This window comes from Megascapheus bottae, unplaced genomic scaffold (genome assembly GCF_031878675.1).
Source record: "Megascapheus bottae isolate mThoBot1 unplaced genomic scaffold, mThoBot2.hap1 HAP1_SCAFFOLD_139, whole genome shotgun sequence".
Taxonomy (NCBI): Eukaryota; Metazoa; Chordata; class Mammalia; order Rodentia; family Geomyidae; genus Megascapheus; species Megascapheus bottae.
This window is the reverse complement of record NW_028327705.1, coordinates 209,217-222,443: the sequence shown is the minus strand read 5'-3', so window position 1 is coordinate 222,443 and position 13,227 is coordinate 209,217. Positions and strand designations below refer to the sequence as shown.

The window sequence follows — 13,227 nt, the reverse complement described above, 5'->3', positions numbered from 1 at the left end:
CATGTAAGTCATTTTCTTTATGGCATATGTTCTTCCAAATTAATCAAACTAGGATATGAAATAGAAATTGAACATTCAGGTAATCCCATGTATGGAGACACTAATTTGGAACCAGAGATTGAGTGATTTGGAGACCAGAAGGATCACATTTCCAAGGAAGCATGGAAGAAACTTTAGGGAGACCCCTGTCACCTTGAAAAAACTAGTTGAGTAGGGTCTTGGATGTCTGCTCTGAAGTAGAATGTGATCTCAGCCTCCTAAAGCATGGGCCACCAGCCCACACTCAAGGAGACTTTGGAGATCCATTAGAATGGACAGACCTGGGGACAGCTTGTCTCTAAGCCTCAGGCTTTTCCCAGACTCTTCTTGAAGAAGTAGCTCACCAGTGCTGTGGCCTCTGCTGGTACTCAGCAAGCACCTCATGAGGGCTGCTGATCTGGACTCCTGTAGGTGTTCCAGGAGGTTGATGCACACCACTGCAACTGCCAAACACAAAGACCCTGTCAACCCCAGGGACAGATCTCTAGCTTCATTCACAAGAATCAGACCAAGCAGGGAGCTGGGAGCCTCAGCCTGTGCATGTCCTAGGCAAGTCTGCTATGTCCACTCTGACTCAGGAGAGGATGGGGGATGAAGCAAGCAGGGAAAGGCACCATGGTTTGCTCAGGAATTCTAGAAGCTTTTCCCTTACAAACATCACCTTGTCCTAGGTCTCACCCAACTCTTTCCTCGCTTCTAAAAGAAAAGTCCTACTAGGCCAGGGACAGTGGCTTACACCTGTCATCTTAGCTACTTGGGAGATGGAGATGAGGAGAAAAATGGTTCATAGCCAATAAGGTAAAGGTTTAAGATCCCGCCTCAAAGGAGTTGTGGGGTTTCAGGGTTACACTCCCAGTTACAAGATAGATAGAAGATTACAATGCAAAGTGGCCTGGCCAAACTCCAGACTCTATCTGAAATATACACACAGCAATAAAAAGGACAGGAGCATGGCTCACTTGGTAGTGCACCTACATGGCAAGACAAGGCATCAAACTCTGAGTTTATACCTTAGCCTATCAGAAGGACATAAGTTAATGTCTGAGCCAATTTCAAGGCAGGCTCTCACCTGTTCTGTACAGCCTACAAGGCGAAGGTGATTTGACCAAGGGAAGACTACGGGGACACCAACCATGCTGTCACCATCACACAACATTTTCCCCAAGGCTGCAAGGGTATCAGCTCGGTGTGACACTGACCTGTAAGCCCAGTGCATAAAAGCCCAAAACATAGATTGGAGTGGGATAGGAAGAGGTGGCCTGGACTTCAGGATTGGCCAGCAGAGCAGAGATGGTGGAAGAAGGATGCCCAGGGGCCATCATGTACCTGCTTACAACAAAGTCCACACATATTCCACATGCAAACACCAAAGATTCCATCTCGATGTTTCAGATGCCAGATGCGTGGGCAGCTTGAAGGGAGGCCTGCTTGTCCATTTCCTTGTAGGAACAGAGAGCATCATCCAGGCGGCCTCTTCCTGCAGCACAGACATGGGGACTCTGTATTGTCAGCTGCTGCCACACGGTGGGGCTCTGCCCACACCCAGCATGATGCAGGGGTGGCTCCCCAGCTCTTGCTTGCTCCTAGCATGGCTCCTAGCCACTGCTATCTCCACCAGGAAAAGGCTGAGATGGGGTGACAGCCAAGGTGCTGACAGCTCACCCTGGACATCCTTAGAAGCAGAATCAGGGCAAGGAGGGGCTCTTGAGTCTAGATTTCACCCCCCCACACACACACCATGTACCTTCATACAAGTCCAAAGTGCACATGGTGTTTCCCACCACAGTAGTGAGCTTGCTCAGGTCTGCAGCACCAGCTCCTGCACCAGCTGCTCATCCAGGTTGGTACTTCAAATGACCCATTTCCCCAGGACAAGCTGCTCAAACTCCGGCTTGAAGCAGGCATCCACTGCCTGCCTGGTAATGTCCATGGTACCAGCAACAGCCCTGAGGAAGAAGCAGATGTTCACAGCTGTGCTGGAGGCTCAGGCAGGGCACAGCACAGATCAGGGAGAAAAGACCAGGATCCATCACAACTCGGAATCCTAACAACTTAGGAGAATGAGATAGGACGATCGTCATTCAAAGCCTGCTGAGGCAGACAAAAAACTACAATGGAGGTGGGGCTCGAGTAGTAGATTGCCATCCTGAAGAAAATAAAAAGCCAAGTGAGAGTTCAAGACCCCTCTATACAATGAAATGAAAAGTAAATATAACATAAAACATACATTTGCGTAAAGCATAACAATCTACACCATGTCTACATCATATAAGGTATGGTGGGACAACACTGAAGTAAGTCAGTTTATAGCACTCGAACACCAAGTCTCCCTCATTTGTCATAATCAGTAGAAACCTTGGGCTCTCCTAGCAGAGATTTATCATAGAACAAAATCTAGAGACATTAGACCAACTAGTATGACACTAAATGTAAAGACCTCCAGGAGAAGGAAACAAAAGCCATATAATGAGTGACTGTTATCCTTAATGTACTATGTTATCTCTCATCTCTTTTGCCATCCCTTGGTTATCTCATATTGTTACAAGATTTCATCTTGTTATCTGATATATTCTATATGTGCTTAATTGGTTATTTGAAATTGGATAGGGAAGGGGGGAAATCAAGATAAGCGGGGGGAGAGTGGGAGGGAAATGGGGACCATGTCATAAGAAAGGGTATCAAGGTTTGCTCAATTATATACTTTTTATCTGGTGAATATAATGTAACCCTCTATTAATCACAATAAAAAATAAAAAAATAGCCTGTATCTGTCGATTAAGTCCATTTGGTTCATAGTGCCATTCAATTCTGATGTTTCTTGGTTCATGTTTTGAGGCCAGGAGTGGTCTGGGTATCCTGCCTGTTAGAGACTGAGGTATCACCACACCCCACTAACACTAGGTTGGACTAGCAAATGCAGTGCTGTTTGCTTCATTAGTTTAGATGCACCAACATGAAAACTACATGTGTGAAAATTGTTACTACTTCTTTTTTTTTATTTGGCTGGCAATAAGTATTTTAATTTTTTTTCATTTTTATGATGACAAATCATTTTCAAGTTTTATTTCCTTTTTCACTTGCTTAAGTACAAAGTTAAACCACAAATGGGTACAATCAAGTCATTTCATCTCATTTACACACCCTTGTCGGATCCTCCTCCAGTCTAACGATCACTGACCAGGCTCGCGGGGTTGTGGGGGAAGACTTTCTTAGGTAGCACCGTGGTGAGGTCCAGGGTGGGGGATCGAGGACAGGGCCACTCCTCATACCTGTCTCTATTCACATTTACCTTGGCGCAGGGCAGGCAGGAGCCCTGGCCTGGAGTTGAGCAGTTCGAGAACTGGTCCCCACTGGCAGGGGAGGAGGCAGCCTCCGCTGCCTGCTGTCACCTATCACACTGCGAGAACACCTGAGCTTACCCTCAGTCCCGGGCCACGGCTGGTGGTGGTAGCCAGGGCGGGAGTCCTCGGGTCCCGCTTCATTTCCTGGCTGTGTTCTCAGGACACCAGGCTTCTGACAGGCAGAAGGCTCCACAGCAGGCCAGGAACTCCAACCCAGCTCAAGTGGGCGGGTGGGGCATGGCTAAGTAATTTCTGGTCCCACTACAATACGTTATTGTTGATTAGAATAGAGTACCATCTCATTCTCCTCTACAAAAACAAAACAAAACAAAACCAAAAAAAGAAGACCCCAAATGAAACAAAAAACCGCAGCCACTTCACTCACTGCAAGACCTATAAACATGGAAGTTGTTTTCTGTGGATTTTTGAATTTTTTTCAGCTTTTATTATTATGATTTCTTTAAAATAAACTCAGTGTTCACATTTCTAGAAAAAGCCCCATTTCAGGAAGGCCTGCTGGGGTGTGGAGCAGTGCCTTTCCCCGGGGCCTCCACCCTGACGCTCCGAGGCCAGGGCCTGGAGCAGTGGCCTCTGGGGAGGCGCTTCGGGGCCAGCCATGCTTCTTGCCAGCCAGCGCCGTCAGAAAGCTTGAGAAAGCAGAGGGGAAGACTAGCTTACTGTGAAACCTTTTGAAAAAACATTCCTACTTCAATGTGTGCCTGCCGAGACACGAGAACAAGAGCTTGGAGACGTCCCGTCCAGGCCAGTTTCGGGCGCAGGGCCCTTGCCTGTTCCGGGACAGGGGTGGGGCACGCACGCCCAGCTTCCTAGTTCATGTCTGACTCTTCCTTCTAAAATCTGTGCTGAGTCCTGGACTGCATGCACGGGAAGCACAAACGTTCCACTTGTATGCAAAAAAGGTACAAAACAACTAGAATATAAAAGTTTTGGTAATATAAGGCCATCTGTTCAAGTCCACACGGGAACCTGTAACAGATATTAAATACTACAGTGAGAAGGCATCTTAATATACTTTTTTTTAAAAAAACAAACATCTGAAGTAATCTGCTAAGATTAAATGTGTAAAAAAAAACCCTTCCCTTTGAGGGCACTTAGTCCTGGCAGGAGGGTGTTGCAGTCAATGCTTGAGCCACGGGTAGGCCTCAATGGAAGCTTTGCTGTGGTCGCCATCGTCGTACAGCAGCTCCTCCCCCACCTCGATGTCGCGGGAGGCCACAAGGATGAGCTGAGGCACGCCGGCAATGTCGGCAATGCCGTGCAGCTTGGTCTGGCAGTTCCCACACTTGCTGTGATTGATCAGTCTCCCCAGGCGATTTGTCTCTCGAGTGGTGTCCACGCAGTAGGTTTTGCTCAGGTACTGGAAGTAGTACATGTAGCAGCTGGTGGAGGGGTCCTGTTCGTACAGCGCCTCTCTCTTCTTGGCGTCAGTTATCTCCACGAGGTCCCCGTGGTACTCCACCACGAAGTCGCCGCGGGAGAACCGCCTGGTGGCGATGACACCTCTGCCTTTGCCATCAATAAGGTCAATCTTCATGCCTTCCTCCTTCCCGCTGTCAATGAGCTCGTCTATCCTCCTCCTTTCTTCTGACTGCAGCTCAGCTTTGCTCTTCCTCGAGCTCCTTCGAACAGGGTAGAAGTCTGTGAGTTTTCGGTTCTGTTGTGTTTTTCCTTGAGCTTTTTTCCGAGGAGCTGTTTTGCCTTTGAGAGCCTTTTTCAGGGCTTGCTTGGCAACAGCTGCATTGGTAGTATCACAGGAAGAGGGTGACGTTTTTGGAGATCCTGCTGCTTCAGATTTTGGGTTTGGAAAAGGGGCCAGGGGACCTCTCCTAGCGTCTTTGATCTTCTGTTCCTCTAATTTCATGGTGCTTCGTATCACGTTCCCAGCATTTCTTTTCTCTTCTCGCTTCTTGTAGATTCCTAATGGTTTCCCCTGGCACTTGACTTCGTTGTGGTGAGCAACTGAGTTCTCTTCCTGAAGGGGGGAACGCATTCCAGAGCATTTGCTGGGGCTCATTCAGGAATAGATCTTTGACTGCCCTGCAAACACGTTCTCCTGCAGCCCCGCCAGGCACATGGCGGCCAGCCCCGCGCCCTCGCCGCGACCAGGCCACCAGCACTGCAGCTGCTGCTGCTGCAGCCACCAACGCAGCACCCCGGGGAAGGGTCGGTGGCGCCCCATGGCGCCCCCTTCCCCCATGGCCTGCTAGCAGGACCGGGCACCCGTGCTGCATGGCTCCCGGGCCAAACAAGGCCAGGCCTGGCCGTGGACACTTCTGGAGATGCTGTCATTGGACCCCGCAGGAGACATGGTTCAGGGCAGTGAGAGTCTGGGGAGATGAACATATCTAAATCCCCTGGTCATTAACGGCTCTCCTCTCCCTGTGTGTTAGTGTGTGTGTCTGTGTGTGCATGTGTGTGTGCTTAGGTGTTTGTGTGGTTAATAATTTTTAAGTAATTCACCTGGTCCTATGTTTGCATATTCCAAGTGCCTTTTTCTTTTAGCACAGAGCTACTAAGTATGCTTTGTCAATAGTCATGTGCATGCGTACTAAATGAATGACAAACAAAAATTAGAGATGTGTACTCATATTCATTGACTCTCTGGCTAATCCCCACTCCTGTAAACATGTGATGACACACTACTCAGGAGGAAGCATAAGGAGTATGCTTGGTCTCAAAAGGGAAGGCCAGGTGAAAGTCATCCTGAGGGAACACAGACATTGCTAGGCTTTCCTTTCTCAGGTTAGTACCATACTGCATATGACACACATTATTATGATACTTGGTGGATACTTGGACATATAACTCTCACAGAATTTCCTCGATAGGCTGCCTTTGAACCTCCTTCACATCTCAGACTCCAGAGTAGCTAGAGTGCAGGCATGAGCCACTGTCACTGAGCCTGTTTCTTTCATCTTAGAAAAGGAATGAATCAAAGCATGACAGGACGATTGATTTTTGGATTGTTTGTTTGCTTGTTTGTTTTTCAGTTATGCATTGAACTCTAGACCTCATTTGTAAGATAGACAAGCCATGAGCCTGTAAAACTTAATCACAGTTCATTTTTCAATAAATGGACTCCTCGTTAGTGCATTGTTGAATATGGAGGATACTCAATGGGATAAGAGTTCCTTGATCCAATCCTCCTTAAGAATGGTGGTCATCCCATCGGCATGAGGTTCAAGAGACCCGTGGTCACCCACCCACGCAGGACTGCAGCCTCTCAGATAATGTCACTGGAATTGCAGAGAATATACACTGGACTTACATCACAGGGTATTCCATTTAAATGCTCAGGGCCAGGAATGTGGCCTAGGGGTAGAGTGCTTGCCAGGCATGCACAAAATCCTAGGTTCAACTACTCAGTGCAACAGAAACAGGAAAACCTGCAAGGGGTGTTGAGAAACAAGAGGTAGAGCCTTGGCCAGATTCTCTAGGAAACACCAGCCCCCAAATAACTACTCCAAAAAAGCAGGCAGTGACCTTGTGGCTCAAATGCTAGAGCTCTAGCCATAGGAAAAAATAATAAAGTTTAAGGATAGCTCTCAAGCATAGATTTAAAGATATCCAGACTGGTAAAACAAAAGCAAAATTAGATTTGGCAATTCAGTCAAGGCTTCTGACAAATACTTGCATATATCCATAGAAGAGAGAGATGCACAAATATATAAGTATATATAAGTGTGTGTGTGTGTGTGTGTGTGTGTGTGTGTGTGTGTGTGTGTGTTCTCAAGAAACTCAAGGGTATGATGTAACATAGTGGAGATAGAAAGCAGCTGCTCTATGTAGTCGAGAGTTACAGCATCCCTAGATCTAATGATTCTCCTCAGTGTGTAGGCCTTCCACTGTTAAACAAGCTTCATTCTTGTACAGATGTTCCATGTCATATGATGTCCTGTAATGCTGACTTCTATGCAGTCCGATAATTGCTAGAAAAGTGATTTCACTGCAGAAAATGGACAAACATATTTCTGAATTCAAATAATGCCAATGGGGCTAATAGGCCTGAAAGGAGTATGTCACCAGATGACCATGAAACTCACATTCAAGAAGCTGCACACAGAACATTCTCCAGCAATGATCCACTGCTAGATTATACAAATAGCCTAAAAAATACCAACATGCACATCATTCCTCATATCTGGCTGAATGTGGGGTTTGTATGAGGTTGCACCATAAAATAGACTTCTGATCCAAACCAGTGGGTAGAGATAATGAAGGACACTGCATATTAATTATGGGAATAATCTAAGGGGAAAACACCCAAGAAGAGGTAAATAAACATTGATGCACAAACCCATGAATCAACTATGTACACTTTAAAACAGTGTCTTGAGGCTACCCAAAGACGATGGATCCGTTCAACAATCGATGTTAACAATCTACTCTCAGCAAAGTAAATGTTAACCCAACTAAATCATCTGTGAAGACCAGGCTGAAACATATGACAAAACAATTACCCCATATACTAATCTGTTTGCCATAGATAGATTGATAGATAGATAGATAGATAGATAGATAGACAGCTATAAACTGATGTATACATGTGTTAAACAGTAGGTATATATACGTACTCAGAAACATATCTCTATGAACGACACTGTATAGAAAAACATTTTTTTCTTGTGGGGTTTTGCTTTTCCTGTTTTCTTATTTCTTTCTGTACACTTGTCTTGGTGTCTATCTTGGGTAGGAACATAGAACTCAGGACAAAAGTGTGAAAATGTTCATCAGTGATGTTCAATAGACATTGTACTGAAAGACATCTAGACAAGTCACATGTAGAAACAGAAGTAGGAAACTGATAGTTTGCGGAAGGAATGACACTGGACAAAAGGAAAAATACTCAATCTATGTCTTATGTAACTGTAACCATTCTACGCATCTGTGAAAATAATGTAACTTCTTTACATAGGGATAAAAACCACAGTGACAGCCTGGTTGGTGCTGGTGGGAGGCTGAGATCAGAGGATCATGGTGCCTGTGCAGAAAAGTCCCCATGAAATGTTCCTGCCACATAGCCACTGAAAACGCCACAAGTAGCCATGGGGCTTAAAGTTGTAGCACTCTAGCTTTGAGCAAAAAGAGCTCTAGAACAACATCCAGGTCCTGAGTACAAATTCCTAAAGACAGGAAGGGCAAGGTTGAACACCTTGACAATACCCAGGTGCTCATGGGATCCAAGCTATGTGACCACAGCTGGGAGAGCCTGCGGGCTGCATGGGGTCCTCTGCAAGCTGGCCGCCTGCAGGAAGGAGGGGCCCAGTCCTCCACCTCACTCCTGAGGACAGATGTCCATTCAGTCTCTCAGGCCCCTGCCAAACTCTCTAGGAATAAGGGGGAGAATGTGGGGGGAGCGATGAAGACACCAGGAAGACAGCAGAAGCACACGTGTGTCCAGGATCAGGTTAGAAAAGAGGTCCCTGTGGCTGGAGAGACATGACAGAACACAATTCCCAGACCAAGAAATGGCCGCACAGGTCCATACTGAAATACAGTGTTCCCCAAACCCACTGCTGACTGCCACAAAATGAGGAAGTCACACTTCCCTTGTGCCCACACTCAGGCATGCTCCACCCAGGTGTCAATCTTCCGGTCCCAGTAAGGAAGGGGTTGTGCCCTGTCTAGACAACAACTGTGTATCAGAGATAGAGCACCTTGGCCTGAGCCTCAGTGATTTTCTACTTGCAGCAGGGCAACTGGTGAGACTTGACCCTGAAGCCTGACCACTGGGGACTCCATAGCATCGCTCAGGAATCTTTATCTTAAGGTTTCCCTTTCGTGTCTTAGAAGACAAGTGAGGAGCAGAGTGGGACTTGAGAGAAAAGGGGTTTAAGTTTGGGTCCCATGAGGCTGAGAACCCAATTGTGTCTCCTCCAGGGGGGTGTCTACTCCACACAGGTCTACCATAGAATTGAGGTGCTGGGGTAACACTGGACAGCTGTGTCCTGCTCAGAGCCAGCACAAGGATAGAGAAGGAGACCTTTGGAGAGGGTGTGTCAGAAGGAAGGGGTCAACTGAAGGGACCTTCGCAGATGACCTCATTGCCTTCACAATGGAACTTAGAACCTTGGTATCCCAGCACCCACAGTCAACACAAGGCCCCCACAGCTCACTTGTGTGGCTAGCAGACGTTCAGGAGATGTTTGGCAGTTTTTCCTCAAATGGGAGAGGCTCAGGCCTCATGGAAGATCACAGAGGGTGCCTGGCACACGTGTGTCCAAACAAGGCCAGTCCTGGCAGTGAAAACTTCTGGGTTATTGGACACCACAGGTGACATGGAGGCCCAGGCCAATAAGTGGCTGGAAAGCCCACCACATCTAAGTCTCCAGTCATTACCAGCTCACCTTTCCCTCTGTGTATTTGTGTGTGTTTGTGTGTGTGTGTGTGTGTGTGTGTGTGTGTATGTGTGTGTGTGAGTGTGTGTGAGGGGGGGAGAAAGACAGACAGACAGACACAGACACAGAGAGAGGCATACAGACAGAAAGATATGGAGACAGAAGGACTGACAGAGAGTGACAAGAGAGTAAGACAGAGACTGAGAGAGACAGGAAGAGAGATACAGAGACAGAGACAGCAAGACATACATAGAATAGGGAACTTATTTTAATGTAATTCCCTGGACTGTATGTCAGAGTCCTCTTTGGTTCCCTAGTTTCAGCTTAAACTATTCCCCTGGTCCCACTCCAGGATGAAGCTCCAAGCCAGGGTGATTGCTGCAGGGCAGGCACCCTGGAGCAGCTGGTGGAACACTTGGTGCCTGCCCATCTGACCGGGGAACACTTCTTCATCCCCACCTTCCTCTCCACTTACCGAAAATTCACCAGCACCGAACAGGTCCTGGACCTGCTCTTCCAAACGTGAGTACCAACTGCAAGGGCAGTGGACTCTTTTTCTCCACGGGACCCTGGGAATGACCTGCACAACTCTCAGGGCTACTCTGATCCTGTGGAGTGGGGGTGGGCAGAGAAACATCTTAGGTTATGCCAGAGCCATGGGAAATGCCTTGTGTGCTCCCTAGTAGTGTAGGCTCAGCCCTGTGACCTTCTTCCTCAGGACACAGCTTTCTGCCTCCAAGCTCTGAGCCCTCAGACAAAGCAGACTTTCCCTGTTTGGAGAATGGTTCCTCAACTACATGTAGACAGAGCAGGGATAGCTGAAGGCAGAGTGAGAGACCCTCGGCCCACAGGATTCTCAACGGAGAAAAGGCTTGTCCCTATCCTTTGCACATAGGTTGAAGCCCCTACGGGTCTGGACATGTTTGTAGGGAGAAAGCACAAATAAGCCGCACTGTTGCAAGCTGGATGAAACACAGGAAGAGACAGCCAGTAACTGTGCAATTCCTCCACAGGTTCAGTAGAGGTGAGGCCTTCAAGGACTCCTCTACACAGGATGAAATCCTGCCTTTCTCCAGCCAGGATGGCATGCCACAGGGCAAACTCAGAAAGTGAGTGGACTTTGGTCACAAACGAGGGCATCTGTGTGCACAGTGGAGCCAGGTTTGAGTGTAGCGCGGTGGGCAAGCTCAGGATCCCAGAGATCTTGACGTTCTCACCACAGGGTTGAAGTGTGGCATATGTATGCAGGAGGAGGCTGACCCATGACCGGGAGTGCTGTTGGGATCACTGGTGGAGGCTTCAACTCAGAGCTGAGCCCTATGCCAACCCATCCTCTCCACAGCCCCTGATGCTCAGCCTTGCCTGTCCTCACCATGCCCTCGCAAACAGGATTAGAGCATTGATGTCATGTTTTAGGACTTCTACTGACCCTAGGAAGGCTGGCAGAGTAGAAGGCCTGGCTGGGTCACCAAGAGAACAGTGAGGTGGGGAGATAGCCTACGTGTGGCTCTTGGAACAGAGGCAGCAGAGTCACCAGTAGATGTGCACCAGCAGCCAGTTCATGCCAGGCATACAACAGACCCCATGGAGACTCCATGCAGTGGGGAGGGATTGGAGAGCTGCAAGAGTATGGGGAGCTCCCTGGAGAGGGCATAGTTGCTCATCCCATGATTGGGAGCTGGCTCCCTGGAATTCCCTTCAATCCCTCTTTGGTTCCTGAGGATTGTCACTACCTCCACCACCAAAGAAGCTTGGCTTGGGGAGATACTGATGTCCATGTTTCAAATGAGTGCTGAGAGTGTCTGGGGTAGCCGCTGGCCAGGTTTCTGACTCTGCTGCCCACCATCTTCCCCTAGTGCCATCTCTTCTATCCTGGACATGTGGCTGGACGAGTACCGGGAGGACTTCTGCCAGCCTCCACATTTTGCCTGCCTCAAACAGTTGCTGGCTCAACTGAAGAGGCACATGACTGGATCACACGTGGGGAGCCATGCACAACTGCTCCTGGCTCAGATGGAGGCCCAAGAGCCCAGCCAGACACAGTCTGATGGTGTGGAAACTGGGTGTGAAGGCAGAAGAAAGAGGCGGGATGAATGTGGGCCATCAGAGGGTGGAGAAGGCTCTAATATAGGCCTTGTGCCAGGAAGAAGAAAGACGCTGGAATATAGAGACTGTGCAGAGAAGTTGAAAATGAGGATGTGTAGAGGGATCCAGGTTGGGAAGTCAAAGGGAAGAGGGTCTTTATTCTCTTTTCAAAGACTCAGGACAAATCCTCCATGGAGAGGGCCTTGTCTTCTCCTGCAGCTCTAGCATTAGCAAAGTGTTTGTCTAAGTATAAGAAGAGGGAAGCATTGAGCTCCAAGCTCTGGCGTGCAGCCGCATTGTAGGAACATTACCAGGATTAGACCAAAACCCAAAGTCAGCCTTGACTCTACTGTACCACGAGATGGGAGCAACAGCATCAGGTGTGGGTGGCAGCCATGTCTTCCCGGGACTCTGAGGCTATGTCACCTGCAGTACCAGCCTCCATTGCTCTGCTGACTGGGAGCCAGTTTGAAACTTGGCCTCATGGCAGACTCCCAAGGGAGCCTGGAATCCATATCCTGGGAACCAACAATCTGGCCCCTGGTCCACAGCTTGGGTGGGATCCCTTAATTTATGGAGAATCGAAATAGGACCCGGCATGCTTTCCTCACAGGATCTTCCTGTCCTTCTTCAGAGAGCACAGGGGAGGGACTGAACAAGGAGAAGAATGAGGTCTTAGATTTCCCTCCGCATTTGCAGGGACCACATGAGCCCAAGCAATTATGAGGATTCTGGTGTGTGTGCCAGAGCCTAGTGCAGAAAACAGAAAGTGCTACAGAAGCAGCATCTGTGGACATCAACCAAAGGACAGGCACAGGGTGACTTGGGGAGGGCAGAAATTCAGGACTAGGCCAAGGAGGAAGAGTCACATTGCACAGCAGACCCTGACATGAGGTAGGGACACTCAGGTGCCCTCCAGGGTTGCAAAGCGGCATGACATCCCTACAAACCCATGCCTAAGACTCAGAGACCCCTACACAGCCAGAGTTCTCAGCCCAACTATGGGACTCAATCTGGGGCTGGGCACTGTGCTGTGAGCCAGGCAATGAGGCACTCCTTCCTTTGGCAGGAGCTGTTCCTGAAGGTGGTGCCCCACCACTGCCTGCATTCTGTCATTTCCCAGAAGGACAGACACGACATGGAGAACTTGGCCCCCACCATCCGGGCCACCTTCACACAGTTTGACCAGGTGTTCTCCTGCGTGCTCACCACCTGCTTAGGGGACCACAGCATGCAGCCCTGCTCCAGGGCAAGGGTGCTAGAGCACTGGATCTTGGTGGCCATGGTAAGACACAGCTGCTGCCTAGAGACTCTCCTTTCAGAGTCTTATGTTCTGAGGTGTTCCAATGTGCTCAGAGCCCTGTGTGGACTTCAGGGCCTCCTGCCCAAGGCCATCTTGTCTG

The 13,227-nt window shown here is 48.6% G+C and overlaps 2 pseudogenes; both read right to left on the bottom strand.

The window, feature by feature from the left end:
- Nucleotides 1-344: 344 nt before the first annotated feature.
- LOC150039481 (uridine phosphorylase 1-like) lies at nt 345-3,998 on the bottom strand (annotated as a pseudogene).
- A 505-nt stretch (nt 3,999-4,503) lies between these two features.
- On the bottom strand, nt 4,504-5,430 carry LOC150039480 (N-lysine methyltransferase KMT5A pseudogene; annotated as a pseudogene).
- Between the last annotated feature and the right edge of the window lie 7,797 nt (nt 5,431-13,227).